At 37.1% G+C, this 14943-nt stretch overlaps 1 long non-coding RNA gene across 1 annotated transcript; it reads right to left on the reverse strand.

Moving 5' to 3' along the window:
- Positions 1–8062: 8062 nt before the first annotated feature.
- On the reverse strand, positions 8063–9129 carry LOC118483191. Its single transcript, XR_004869840.1, has 2 exons — positions 9010–9129; positions 8063–8264 (listed from the first exon to the last, which is right to left on the reverse strand). It is a non-coding gene; the product is annotated as an uncharacterized LOC118483191 (long non-coding RNA).
- Between the last annotated feature and the right edge of the window lie 5814 nt (positions 9130–14943).

The following is a 14943-nucleotide window of genomic DNA, read 5'->3' on the forward strand; positions in this document are numbered from 1 at the left end:
CTAAAATGAACCCCTTCCTTTATATGAGGCTATTCAACCTCTAGTCCACAATTAGCTCAATCAAGGTAATACCTCTTAATTACTTTATCATTAATTATCTTTTCACCACATCTTAGTCCACTTCCAAGTATTTATACGTTTGGAAATGATTACTAATTATTTTACATCCACATTTTGTGAAAGTATCTTTTCAACCATTACTCAATTGCTTAACATTGATTTTACACGTTATAATTTATGGGGATTAAATCTTACTTGACACTCGTGAAGCTTAAGGCTTCAAGCTAATCACTCATGAGGTACTTATCCTCATTATCATTTCCATGAAGTCCTTAGACATCAATGTTATTACCCCATGAAGTCCGGACACTTCATGTAAACACCCTTGAAGTTCGTATATTTCAAGTTATCATCCGCCACTACTATTATTACAATTTATCATTCTAATTTCTCTCTTTTTATTTGCATAATTCATTCATATACGAGTTTAACGCATTATCATACGCATAATTAGACATATTTATGTATTATCTTCTCCTTCATTAAAAAATATCTATATGAGCTCGTACGTACTTATCTACATTCATATTCCCATATTACAATTTTATAAACAACTAAACACCTTTCCATACTTGCGTACTTAATAAGTAAGTAGAGGGCTCTTCGTATGTACTTACAAGTACGCACACCGCACTTCTGTGTACTTAATATGTACACATGTCTCACAACCATTAACACTTGTAATTTAATTATTAGCCTTAGATTATGAGATATATAAAACCTAATATTACCCGTGAAGTCCTTATACTTAACTTTACTTCTCTTGGAGTCCTTACACTCCAAGTATTATATGTGATGTCCATATATCATCACCATACATTCGTGATGTCCGTAGACAATCACCATTCATTCCATGATGTTCATAGATATCTACTTTATGTCACTTTTATTACATTCGTTAAAATTGTCGTTACTGACTAAAACCAAGTTTTAGTTCAACGTTTTTTTAACTTGTGTGAGTTACTCGCATCAAGGAATTGATGACCAATTGCTTTCTCTTTACCAATTTTATTTTACGCGGGGAATCGTAACAGATTCCCACGCCTTAACACAATTGACCAACATGCCCTTTTTAATTTTACCCCGTAGGCTATTTCTTTAGGCATTTCTTTTTATCCATGACCCGAAGGTCACATTGGTCCTGTAGACCCTTGCCTTTATTTATAACCAGAAGGTCATGATGATCCCGTAGACCACCCTTTACCCGTGTCATCCATTAAATGTATTTAGTCTCACACATCCATTTTATGTTTTGAAAATTATTTATTTTCATGTTTGAAATCTATTAGGGTCTCGTGAACCTCTAGATCATTCGTTCTTATTATTATTATTTTCTTTTGCCGGCCCATCATGGCCCTTTATACCATTCATTCTCATTTTTCCTTTGTCACATAAGGCCCTTTAGACCGTGAGTGCCAAAATTAATATTTTTTTCTCCTTCCCACCAAGCATGGGCATTTAGGTCATCAATACAATTTCTATTATTTTCCAATCATACCCCATGACGATGTTTGATCATTATAGGCAATACCTCCATTCTATGACTCCGTGGGTCATTTACACATTGGTTTTACATGTGAATCCATCATTCATGGCCTTATAGACCATGAATGACGATTATCATTCATCATCGTTTCTTTCTTTTCCCTTTTTATCTTTTCTACGATCATTGTCCACGACTATGATCGTTTTCCACTTGGGCAATACCTCCATTTCTCACGCTCCCGTTACCCGGTTTGCGTTTCCGTTTAGTTGACCCATTATGATGTTTAAGCGCTTAAGCTTAAACCATCCACATTCTTTTCATGGGATTATTCCATTTCCATTAACCTCGTCCTTACTACATTGGACGTATATACGTTTATTATAAGAAGTTCATAGCATCATGTGTTTACTAGTTACTTGGCCAAGGTAAGCAGTCAACACATGGTACGTATGACCTTATTATAACTAACACATTACCTCCTATGTAAGTAAATCCTTAGTTCATGTTCGTGTCTCCGATTTTTTTTTTTTTGGTAAAACCACTTTTTATTGTTATTTAATAATTATTAGTTTTGCCCATTTTCGTCTCAAAACATGTAGAATGTTTTCATTTTATAAAACTTTTATGCAATCGCATTCCTCAATGTAATCGTTACTTTTCCTCAGTAAGATTTTACTAAGAATATCTACTTGGATGGTCACCCTCATCCGAGTTTCTAAATCAGAAGTCTTTTGTACTTTAATTATTCACAATTATAAATGATGCGTATTACCCGCCCAGTTTCTCTTGGGAGCATCACCCTGTATGGGTATCTCATCCAGTTTCCAAGCCTTAATTCCGTATGCAACCATCATTCATTACTTGAATGTTGCATACTATTATTCATATAATAAATTAAAGTGTGCACCTGGGTGATACTCGCCCTGGTGTGCTTTCATTGCCGTTCGTCCTTTATTCGGTATCATCACTTAGCTTAGGTCCTTGATGAGCATGCCCAACTTCATACTTCCGACCCTTCTACCATCACGTCTGGTTGATCATCAAATTCCCGCCCTCTTCAGATGCGGGATCATACGGGATCATACCACTGAAATATTCACAAAATATTAGTAACATTACAATTTATGAGAGCCTGTATGAAATACAAGGCATTCCATATCACTCGTTAACACGAGTAGCTCGTTATCAATACTGGTCAGTTAGTTAGGCCTTAGGCCGCCTTAACCGTCTTTGGCTTCGTGATCAAGTCTCGGGTCAACTTTCATCTCCCCATAAAAGCACTAAGGTTGAGTTTGAATACCACTTCATATTCAATTCTCTCAACCCACGGCTCTGATACCAACTTGTAACGCCCGACTTGTTTAAAAAGAATATTAAAATACTTTGCGGAAATTAGGCCCAGATTTCTTTTATCTTACTTAATAAAGTTTATTATTCCATAAAAATATATTAATCCACATATTCGGCTTAATAAAACATTTGCAAACAAGTCATTTAGAAAAATTTCGCCATGATCCATTGGCAAAACGACCAATCCTTACGAAAACAAAACCTGCTTAACAACCCAAGTTTTTTGTAAAATAAACATAACCCATTACCACATTGACATACTAGCATTTCGCTAAAATAAACGTTGGACTTAAACTCCAAAATACAAATAATTAAGTCTAATTGGCACAATAAGGAAACCTCTATACTTAGTGAACATATCACTAAATCCTCCTATCTTTGACCCGCTTCCAAAACTTGATCACTTTCGCCTTTCTACCACCCCAAACTGTCATATAACATTACCATATCATTAGCGTCGAACGAAAAACTATGGTAAGCATAATAGTAACTAATATATTGATTGAACCGAATTATTTGTGAATGACTTGTGGGTCTTTTCTTCTTTCATGATTCCGGTTCAAGTCACCCCGTTGATTTTCATGACTTATCACCTACATTGAAAACACCAAAAATATTAACTTTTGCTTGGTGAGGACTCATAATATGATTTTGTATCAAACATAACAGAGTATTCAATGCTCATAATGCCCAACGAAACAATATCGAGCCACCACTTCATTATCTCGAGTCACGCATTTCGTGACTTTCTCCATTCTAATTTGGGCGCCCCTTTTCTATATCTCATGTATATCCCTGCTAATATAGAATCAAGGAAACTTCAAAGTATGTCACACCCCGACCACGTAAAACATCAAATCGTGGCGGAAACGTCGGGGAGTGTTGTAACAGAATTATTGTTCCACAACCATGGTATTTAAAATAATATTTTATTCATCACCCAAGGGTGGAATACATCGTTCAAAACAAGAACCAACATGTTACATTGTCTTAAAATAGAAGAAAACAAAAGTACATCACATAATTAAACTAAGTCTAGCTCCATTTTATATCACTAAGGCCCAAGTCCACCCTAGCGTGTCACGATCATCCTATGCATTAGCTCCTGAAAACACATGTGAAAATAGGTACGTCAGCATAAAGATGCCTGTGAGTAACATCGGTTTTGTGAAAATAGGATTCATGACTTAGGTTTAAGAAAATGTTTAATGAAAACTTGTCATGAATCTAGTTTAAGTGTTTGCTTATATAAAAATGTTTGAAAAGCGATAACAAATCAGTTAATATGTATGTATATAAAAGAATGATGTATGGTTAAAAGAATAACCAACTAAAAATAAATTGTATGAAGTAAATTGTTTTGTAAAACAAAGTCTTGTGAAAAATATGTTATTTGCAAAAATGTATAAGTCCAAAATTGATTGATTTAAATAACGGTATGTCATGTAATACAATACAAGCACTTATATATAGGAAGTACCAGCGGCGTATCCACCATGCTTGTAGCATACTACACACATATCGTTACTTAAGTCACTTAAACAAACCACCAAAGTATAAAGTTCATGTTTAAACCAACCATCAAATGTTCTTGTCTAAACCATTGTCAATGTTTAAAAATCCAAAATGTAGTCATGTAGTTATGTATGTGTAAACAAAAGTTATGTATGGTAAGTAAAAAAATGAGACTACTTAAACCATAAGTAAAAAGGAACAAAACAAAGTATTTTGAATAAATAAAAAAGTTATGTTTTGCCAAGTAATAGCATGTTTTATTGATACAAACATTTATGTGGTAAGTTAACGCATACATCCAAGCCTTGAGACAGCAGGATAACCTTAGAGTAAAGGTTATCAAAGTAAAATGTTTTCGGATTCAGTCATTCCTTTCACCCAAACAAACCTAGGATGTCAGGAACGGGATTTGTCAAGTCCTATGGTACCATTACTTACTACCGAGCGGCGTAGCTAATGTTAATGAATGTAGTAAAGAACCGTTTATGCAAACCAAATGTTATACCAAATGTAAACAAGTTATGTGAAAACAATGTACTAAGTATGCTAAGTAAACATACAAAGCAGAAAAGTCATGTAAAACAACGTGCTAATATGCCATGTAAACATATATAGCAAAGTAATGTAATGTAAATCAATGTGCTAGCATGTTAAGTAAACATACATAGCAAAACATAATGAAATCATGTACTAATAGAGTACTAATGAACATAGCAAGCATATGATCTAAAACATGAAAGCACGAAAGTAACAAGTAGGCACATGTGTTTCACCCCAAAATGTTTGGAAAACAGTAAAAGAGGGGTACTATGTACTCACTTGAGATTGCTTAGAAATCCTAGGATAACCACCAAGCAAAGCTAGAAGATCACGGAATCAAACGGTACCTATATAGGCATCTACATTAATAAACGGACCTATCGGAGGATCAGGTAGTACGAGGGTTCGTAAACCAAATAAGTATGGGAACTTATGTAATATGGTTTAACAAAGCCTACATACTAAAACGAAACCTATCCTAAGTGCTTTTGACCCGTTACGACCTGCTTACGTAGCTTATGCTACTTTAACGCGTCGTTTGCGTAAAACGCGTTCGGAATGCCTAACTAGTCCTATGACAAGCAAGATATGCCTTAACATGTTTTATATTGTTGTTAAATCAGTTTAGATACCAAAAATTATGTTACATAGGCTTAAAATGAATTTTAGCGAAAAAAGGGTATTTTGGTAATTTACCTAAGGCATAAGAACTACTTATCAAACAACTACTTAAACGACGTGACCATAAGGTATAACCTCGGAAGGTTATTCCCTACACTATGGTCACCTAATGTGTTTGGTCGGATCCTAATGATTGACCAAATGGGTCGGGTTCGAAAGTATAAGCGATTGGTTAGATCGCATACCTTTACGACCCTAAACAAGCACAATTCTAAAAGCGACGAGCTAAACACGCTAGAACATGTTTAGTAAAGTTAGAAAACAGGTTTGATATTAAAACAAACGGTTTTAATACCCTAGAGTAGTTTGGTTAAAAAATACGCGAGAAAACGTATTTTGGCCGAAACTACGACTCATCACTGAGCCTAGATAACGTGGTAATCAGTAGGTATAGTCACTAGGGACTATAACCATCGTGATTACGCTCACGTTATGAAGTTCAAACGAACTTTGCGTTGCCCATAAACTGGTCAATGCAGAAAGTCAAACGCAGTTTGACTTTAACGCTAAAACGAATGAAAGACGCAAAAGAATACTTACAGAAGGTCCCCGCAAGATTGATTTCCAAGTATTTCTCAGGTATGAAGTGATAATCACCTCAACTTAGAGAAAATCTCAGAATCAAGTGGGTTTGGAATGAATTGGGTTGGGGGTATTTATAGGGAATGGACTACCGTTAGGATCGTTCGTCGAGAAACGTGCTTCGATCTAGGCCGTCCACATGGGCCCATTGTTTTGAAAAACCATTTGAGCCCATAGATTCAATCCCCTGATTTGAAAATACCATTTGCACATGGTTTTTAGGTGTATAACAGCTGTTAACAGCTGTTTTCAGCAAAAATGCAGGTCTGGGGAGGCGGCCACGCGGCCCGCGTAAGATTCATACAAGTCTTACGCGCCCCTCCTGGGTGCTCTGGTCTGCAACTAACTTTCAGAAATGACAGTTTCAGTCCCTGCATGCTTTTAAGGCTATTTCCGACATGTTTAGAGCCCATCAAGCCAACTTTAAGGCCCTAAAATGATGCTTAAACATTGTGGACATGAAAAATGCTCAAAAATATGCCGGATGTCGGTTCGTTTGGTCGTACGATCGCGATGTTCGCTTAATTACGACGGAATGCGCATAAGCGCGAAAAACGATCCAAATTGTGCAACGAATGGATTTTTCTCATGCCAAACACTAAAGTAAAATATTTTAATGCTTGCATAAATTTTGGATGTCCGGATGTATTCAGAACGTAAGTTATGCGCGAAAATGCAAACTTATGCACTTTTTGACGCTTTTAGTCCCTGAATGAGCATAAAGTTTATTTTAGCACACCGAACCCCTCAAAGCCTATTTCTAAGCTATGTAAAGGATATTTAAGGTGTGCTTAACTCATGATCATGTTCCAGAATGTTCGTTACAGTTCAAATCGGCATACTTTCGCAGTTTGTCAATTTTAGTCCCTGTAAGCGAATTAACTGGATTTTGCCATACCAAAGCCTTCAAAACTTATTTCTAAGTTATGGAAAGGTTATTTAAGGTATGTTAAGCATAAATTAATGTTCCGGAGTATTTTTCGCGTTTAACTGATTACATTCACGCACCAGTTTGCGTATAATTCTCTAGAAAGCGATATAGAGTTTGAAATTGAATAAAAACCAAAACATGAAAAACATCAAACATAAACAAACAAACAAACAATGGGATCAAATAACTTTATTTCATTAATAACTGAACTGTTTACAATGATTACAAGCACAGATGTCACAAAGTAAATCATGATCAAACCGCTTCGGTCAATATAAATAAAATGGTAAACTGCCATATATCTATGTTGTAATTCATTTGACAATATATACGATTATCAACAATCATTATTAACTAACATACTCTTAATAATTCATACATGTATTCATAACATACTCCAATACGTTATATAGTTTTAACGACACAAGTGTCATTCGTTCATAAGCACTACTAAATGAATACATGTTTTTGCACATGCAGTTTACAACACCCGTGACTTTTTAATTTAGCATACACATCCATATTCAAGAAATCACTCACTTCAACTCATGTAAATATATATAACTACAAAGAGGTTTAAAACAACATAATCACATCCGATTGGTTCCTTATAAATTCCCTAAGATTATACAAGACTATATGATTTATGTTTTTCACTCAGCTTTACGCAGTTGTAGTAATTCAGTATTTTACCCTCTTTGTAGTGAGTATTTCACTTCACACGAAAATTCTTATTAACGGTAACTCCGAGACCTTTCCGTGGATATAAAATACGCCCCGAACGGACATTCGGTTGATTTTCTATGAATTTTTAAAGACTAGCAAAAATCTGGAAATAAGCTGAATTTGCAGCATTTGGGTATCTCGACCCATTAACATTGTGTACTCTTTCTTGATGGGTTAAAACCCCCAAAACATCGCTAAAACAATACCTTATTGTTAAGTTAAACCATACTCAATAAGTTGTATTAAACCACCATAACTAATAAAACTAAAGTCAACAATAAGTCTATTTAAATCAATACGACTCCAAACACATTCGAGTCACTCACCTTCGCCCGTTGGAGTGTTGTTGCTTTATTACTCGTTTGACCCGTTGCCATCCAGACATTATTTCACCTATCTCGACAACAAATCAAACTTGCAAATTATTAGAACACATAACATGGGCATTCATCTCATAATACCTAAGTATTATCCACCCATAACTAAACACGTGTTCTAACTCAATTTTTTACCCCAAATTTCTTTATTGGTTTATCACCACGTATTTGACCCGTTATCACGCATTTGTGTTTAATCGTAACATACGAGTCATTTTCATCATAAATTTATCAAAACTTAATGTTTACTAAACACCAATTTATTATTAGCAAATCATCAACATTAAGTAAAAATGGCAAATCTTTCAAAAACTCACTTTTATTTTGGTTTAGGCATTTAATCAAACACCTTGAGGGCATAAACTAAGATTCACCATTTTTATACTCATATGAACCTCCACACCCTCAATTCACCCTCAACGATGTCTACTTTCTTTGTAATTGTCATATAGTACCATCTTTCATGTTTTTAAATAAAAGCATCGTTGTATTAGAATCGTCAAATTCTACTCAGATTTTGGTCAGCAAGTTTACACATTTTTTTTCATCTCATCCTATTAGTTAACCAAATTTAGTAATCAAATCATAGCATGCATTTGAATCTAAAATCCAATAACATCAAATATTCATTCTAGCATCTTAATCAAGGTTTCTCCATAGAAAATCCAACACTAGTAACCCTAATTTCGTGGGTTTAGAACCCTTAACCTAACAACCCGAAATTCGTGAATTTCACTAATTCAAGATGAAGGATTACATACCAAGAATGCTAGAAATTGATCAAAGAGAGCAGAGTTGGAGTTTTAACCATCCAATTTTGTGATTGTCATGATGAAATTGGCTCCCTCTTCTTCTTTTCTCCTGCTCGACATCACACCAGGCTCCCCTGGTCGATCGTTTTTTTTCTTTCTTTCATTTTTTTTGTTTAACACCCTTTAAACCTTATATTTCCTTTTATCACCACAAATATTAGTTTCTATTCAGTTTAACCCCCATAGTTACATATATTCCATTAACAGAAATGTAATTATATTACATATCACCCCTTGCAATATAAATATTTTTTTTTATAAATTTGTAACATGATATATACTTTTTTTTTAATTAAAATACTATCTTGCCAAGACACTATCATTTTAGAGATTAAATTTTCACATTTAGAATATAATTTAATCTCATGAAATATTGGGATGTTACAAGTCTATCCCCCTTAAACAGGTTTTGTCCCCGAAACAAAATCATACTCTACTCTATGATATCACCCAAAGATTTAATTACGCAGCTCGCTTACTCACTACTTTAAGCTGATGTAGGGAGTTAATTTAACCTCTAATTATCATCAAAACTAAAGGTATCCATTAAATGGATTTTACATTTAGAATTTACTTACGTGTACGATAAGTAGAGCATTCATCCATGCTCGTTTGAATTCCATTGCACGCCTCCTATGCAACTCACACACGGCTTCCATCTGTCCACCTGTAACATCTCTATTTATACGTATTTAAAACACCTGTAACATCTCCAGTTATTTGGGCTTGTCCCCAGTTATTTGGGCTTGACCCTAGTTATTTAGGCTTGACCCCAGTTATTTGGGCTTGACCCCAGTTATTTCGGCTTGACCTTAGTTTGGGCCTGTCTCCAGTATCGCCAGTAGCGCACGATGATCATGGTACAGTTCATGGCAATGGGACCAGTACCCGCTTTAGGGGCTAACAATTTCATTGTACTGGCTGTATCCGGGATCCTACGTATAATGGTAGACGTACCATACATCCGTTCCTAAGGTTTCTAACGTCTTCACGTTAGCTAAGGTTTTGGCATTTTCATGTCACTAAGTTTGGATAGTCGCCATTGAGGGCCATACTCCAGTTTACACAAGATCCTTTGGGCTTGTCCCCAGTTATCCTTTGGGCTTGTCCCCAGTTATCCTTTGGGCTTGTCCCCAGTTATCCTTTGGGCTTGTCACCAGAATTGTTGGGCTTGTCCCCAGTTACTAACTTTTATCTTATATTGGCTTAGTCCCAAGTTGTATCCTATTTCAGGTTTTTGAAGCTAAATACCAAGGTTTGTCTTTCGGTTATTCTGATCATAAGTGTTAAAGGTTAGGATCCTAACTTGGATTCTCAGGTATGATCCTTAAATTGCTTTGATTTTATTTATCATTTACATAAGTGACCCTTGTCCTTTGACAACAAGATTTATGATCCTTAAATTATACTACTTTTTCAGAATTTGTCAATTATAGGATATTTGATCCTTGATCATATCCTAAACTTTTTGAGAAGATTTATTAAACTTTTATTCTTTATTCAAACAAAATATATCATAAAAACTGAAAGATAAAATGTATCCAAATGAAACAACACATGATAAGCCAAAAAGATTAAAGTTTTATTTATTCACAAAATGTTAAACCCTTTAAGGTTGTCAAAATTACCAACCCACGTTTCTACCAGCAAAACGTGGCCCGTCCACATGGGTTGGCAAAGGGTGCCCATTGTTAACGGGTCTTAAGAGTGCAGGAAATAAAGGACGGCAGGATATCAAGTGGCTTCATCCCCCAAACAGAGGATCCATCGACCACCCATTATCCTACCTATTGTCTAAGGATCCTTGATCCATAATCCTAAAAACTATTGTTCAAAGTACAGACCAACCATTGTTCAACAAAAACATCAACAACCACAAAAACCACTACCAAACTATAAAAAATGGGCTCCGGCTAAGTCTAGAAATGTCCATCATCGCCCATCTTTGCAGCTCACACCTTGGCCGCATCTTCACCAGCATCACCACCAGCTCCTCCACCAGCCTGATCCTTGCCGCTGCCACTTGCCTGGATTGCTAGAACCTCTGTAGCCTCCTCCTCATCCTCCAGCTCCGCCAATTTCGCCTTCCAGCGCTCCTTATCCCAGGTGCTCCTGTCAAAATCAGGATCCTCAGCTTCTTGGGCCATCTGGAGTTTGATCTTGTACATGTTGATGGCAGTAGAGATTTTGGCATCCTCCAGCAGGTCATTCTTCTCTTGATCAGCATCAATTTGTGCCATGACCGCTTGCCTTTTCGCTACATTGAGATCCTTCTCCAGAGAGGCGATGGCGTGATCCTTGGTGTTAGGGCTGGATTTTTATAATACATGATCCTTACATGTGATCCTAACCAGTGATCCTTGTTTCTTTGGCAGATAGTGATCCTCAGCAGAGTTCCAGGATCAGGATCACGGACCATCATAGGATCCTCATGCTAACAGTTGCTTTCATTGAACTTAATGTCATTTTGCAGGAATGTCTAGCAGGATCCGCTCTTAGCATCACAATCAAGGGACGCGTCTTTACAACTTTGGCATATGCTTAATCAGAGATGAACGTTGTGAAGGATATGGAAACTTGGCATGATTTAAGGGCGATAATTTAGGCTAGATTTACTTTTATTTCTAAAGGGGTAATGAGCTGATTATTAGTCTTTTTACCTAAAATAGGCCACCTACACTTGTATATATAACACTCTTCCCCATTCGGAAGACACACAACGCAATTCTCACACGCTTAGACACACATTACGATAGTGATCCTTGTACTCAGCTCATTATCATCCGAAGTTGTAACCATATTTTCATATATTGAAGTTGGTGATCGGTAGTTGCCATCACCCGAGGTTTTTTATGCCGGAGATCATTCATTGATCAAGGGCTTTTTCCTCGTATAAATCCTTGTGTCATTTGCATATTTCTTATCAAAGTGATCCTTTACTTTTTCAACAAACCAAGCATCATTCCCCGTTTACTTAGAGTTTGGTTGCATTATCCTTGTGTGATTTTTGACCAAAACAGTTTGGAAATAGAAGAGGATACTGCATATCCTGGCTCCTGCTATTGAAAATCATCCATATCCTGGCTCCTGCTATTGAAAATCATCCATATCCTGGCTCCTGCTATTGAAAATCAGGTGGCCATGGAAATAGAAGAGGATACTGCAGTGATCCCTAGTGAAGAAGCTCAATCTTATTCAGGATCATGGATCTGACCAATCATGAGATACTTGCAACACGGGGAGATTCCTATGGGAGAAAATCCTAAAGCTTTCAGGATTAAGGTATCTCAATTCACAATCTTAAATAATATGCTATATAAACGATCTCTTGCAGGACCATATTTAAGCTGTATCGAGGATCCTGAAATTCAAGAAGTATTGAGAGACTTCCAAGAAGGAGATTGTGGAAACCACACTGGGGGCAGGGCATTATTCTCAAGGATCCTTAGAACAGGATACTACTGGCCAGCTATGAAACGGGATGCTGTAGAATATGCTAAGAAGTGTGATCCTTGTCAAAGACACAGCAATATCCTTCATCAGCCAGCTGAATTTTTGCATCCAATACCATCCTCTTGGCCATTCATGAGATGGGGGATGGATATAGTTGGCAAGCTCCCTAAAGCACCTGGTGGAAAAGTATTTATGCTCGCCATGACCGACTACTTCTCTAAGTGGATAGAAGCTGAAGCTTTTGCCCAAATCAGAGAAAAGGAAGTTATATCCTTTGTTAAAAGAAACATTATAACTAGATTTGGCATTCCCTCTGAAATTGTATGTGATAATGGTTCCCAATTCATTGGGAGCAGAACCACTAACTTTTGTGACAGTTGGGGAATTAAGATGATAACATCAACACCAGTCCATCCACAAGCCAATGGTCAAGCAGAATCATCCAACAAGATCATCATCAACAATCTGAAGAAGAAGCTAGGATCCAAGAAGGGGAAATGGGCAGAGGAATTACCTTATGTGCTACGGGCTGATAGAACAACTCCCAAGAATGCCACTGGTCAAACACCCTTCTCTTTAGTATTTGGGGCAGAAGCAGTGATCCCAACAGAAATGGTGGTTCCAACTGCTAGAACAAGTACTCGTGATCCTGAAGAAAATGCTGCAAACCTAGCTCAAGACTTGGATACTATTGAGGAAATCAGGGATCTGGCTAGGATAAGGATGGCAAGCTACCAACAAAGAATGGCTGGTGCTTACAATAAAAATGTCAGGATAAGGAAGTTCCAAGTCGGGGATATGGTGTTGAGAAAATCATTCCAAAACACTATCAATCCTGCTGACGGGAAGTTAGCACCAAAGTGGGAAGGCCCTTACTTGATCGAAGCCGAAGCAGGAAAGGGGGCATACAGATTGCAAACCATGGAAGGAAATTTGTTACCAAGAGCCTGGAATGCTGTTCACTTAAAAAAATATTTCATGTGAACAGGATCCTCCAAGCATATGATCCCTACATTGGAAGCATCCTCGAAGGATCCCGGCGATATCAGTGATCCTTACTCTGGTAAAGTCCTTATCTCAGAACTTTTTCGTTTTCTTATTTTTACCTAAGGATAAGGATCATGCATCCTTCATCCTCTTCTCACGGACCATTTGAGTTATGATAGTCCAGGTATCTTCAGCATATCGTTAAAGATCTTCAAAAGCACCACAGATCCTTGGGTTCAACCCCAGTTATCCTTGGGCTTGTCCCCAGTTTTCGCTAGTAGCGCACGATGATCCTGGTATAGTTCACGTCTTTGGGACCAGTACCCACTTTCGGGGCTGACAACCTCATCGTACTGGCTATACCTAGGATCCTACGTATAATGGTAGACGTACCATACATCCGTTCCTAAGGTTTCTAACGTTTTCACGTTAGCTAAGGTTTTGACATTTTCATGTCACCAAGCTTGGATAGTCGCCAGTAAGGGCCATACTCCAGTTTACATACGATCCTTAGGCTTGTCCCCAGTTATCCTTTGGGCTTGTCCCCAGTTATCCTTTGGGCTTGTCCCCAGTGATCCTTTGGGCTTGTCCCCAGTTATCCTTTGGGCATGTCCCCAGCTACTAATTTATCCTTTACATTGGCTTAGTCCCAAGTTATGTTCCATTTTTCAGGTTTTCGAAGTTAAACAAATAAGGATCCTTAATCCTTATTATCTATTAAAATCTCATCTACGGTTATCTTGATTAAAGGTTAGGATCCTAACTTGGATCCTCAGGTATGATCCTTGACTATGTTGATTATACTCATTATTGTGAACAACCCTTGCACTTTGGCAACTAAGCCTATGATCCTTAAAATAAACTGCTTTGAAAATTTTCAATGATAGCATATTTGATCTAGGATCATATCCTAAATTTATTAAACATGATTTGCTCAACTTCTGTTATTCTAACAAATATATTTCTAAAATAATTTGACAACAAGAGGATAAATAAAGGATAACGAAACAAGGTAAGCCCGAAAGATTAAAGTTATTTTATTAACAAAGGATCTTAAACCCTTTCAAAAAAGTTGTCAAAATTGCCAACCCACGTTTCTACCAGCAAAACGTGGCCCGTCCACATGGGTTGGCAAAGGGTGTCCATTGTCTATGCGGTCATAGCAGGTGCAGGTAATTAAAAGCGGCAGGATCACAAAGGCTTCATCCCCCAAACAGAGGATCCCTCCACTATTCGCGATCCTACCTATTGTCCAAAGGATCCAGGATCCTTAACCCTAAAAACTATTGTTTAAGTTACAGACCATAAATCGTTTCAAACATCACAACCACAAAAACCACTACCAAACCTAAAAAAAAAATTGGGCTCCGGCCTAGTCTCGAAATATCCATCATCGCCCAATCCTGCAGCTCAAACCTTCGCTGCACCATCACCACCAGCTCC

The sequence above is a fragment of the Helianthus annuus genome, chromosome 10 (assembly GCF_002127325.2).
Source record: "Helianthus annuus cultivar XRQ/B chromosome 10, HanXRQr2.0-SUNRISE, whole genome shotgun sequence".
Taxonomy (NCBI): domain Eukaryota; kingdom Viridiplantae; phylum Streptophyta; class Magnoliopsida; order Asterales; family Asteraceae; genus Helianthus; species Helianthus annuus.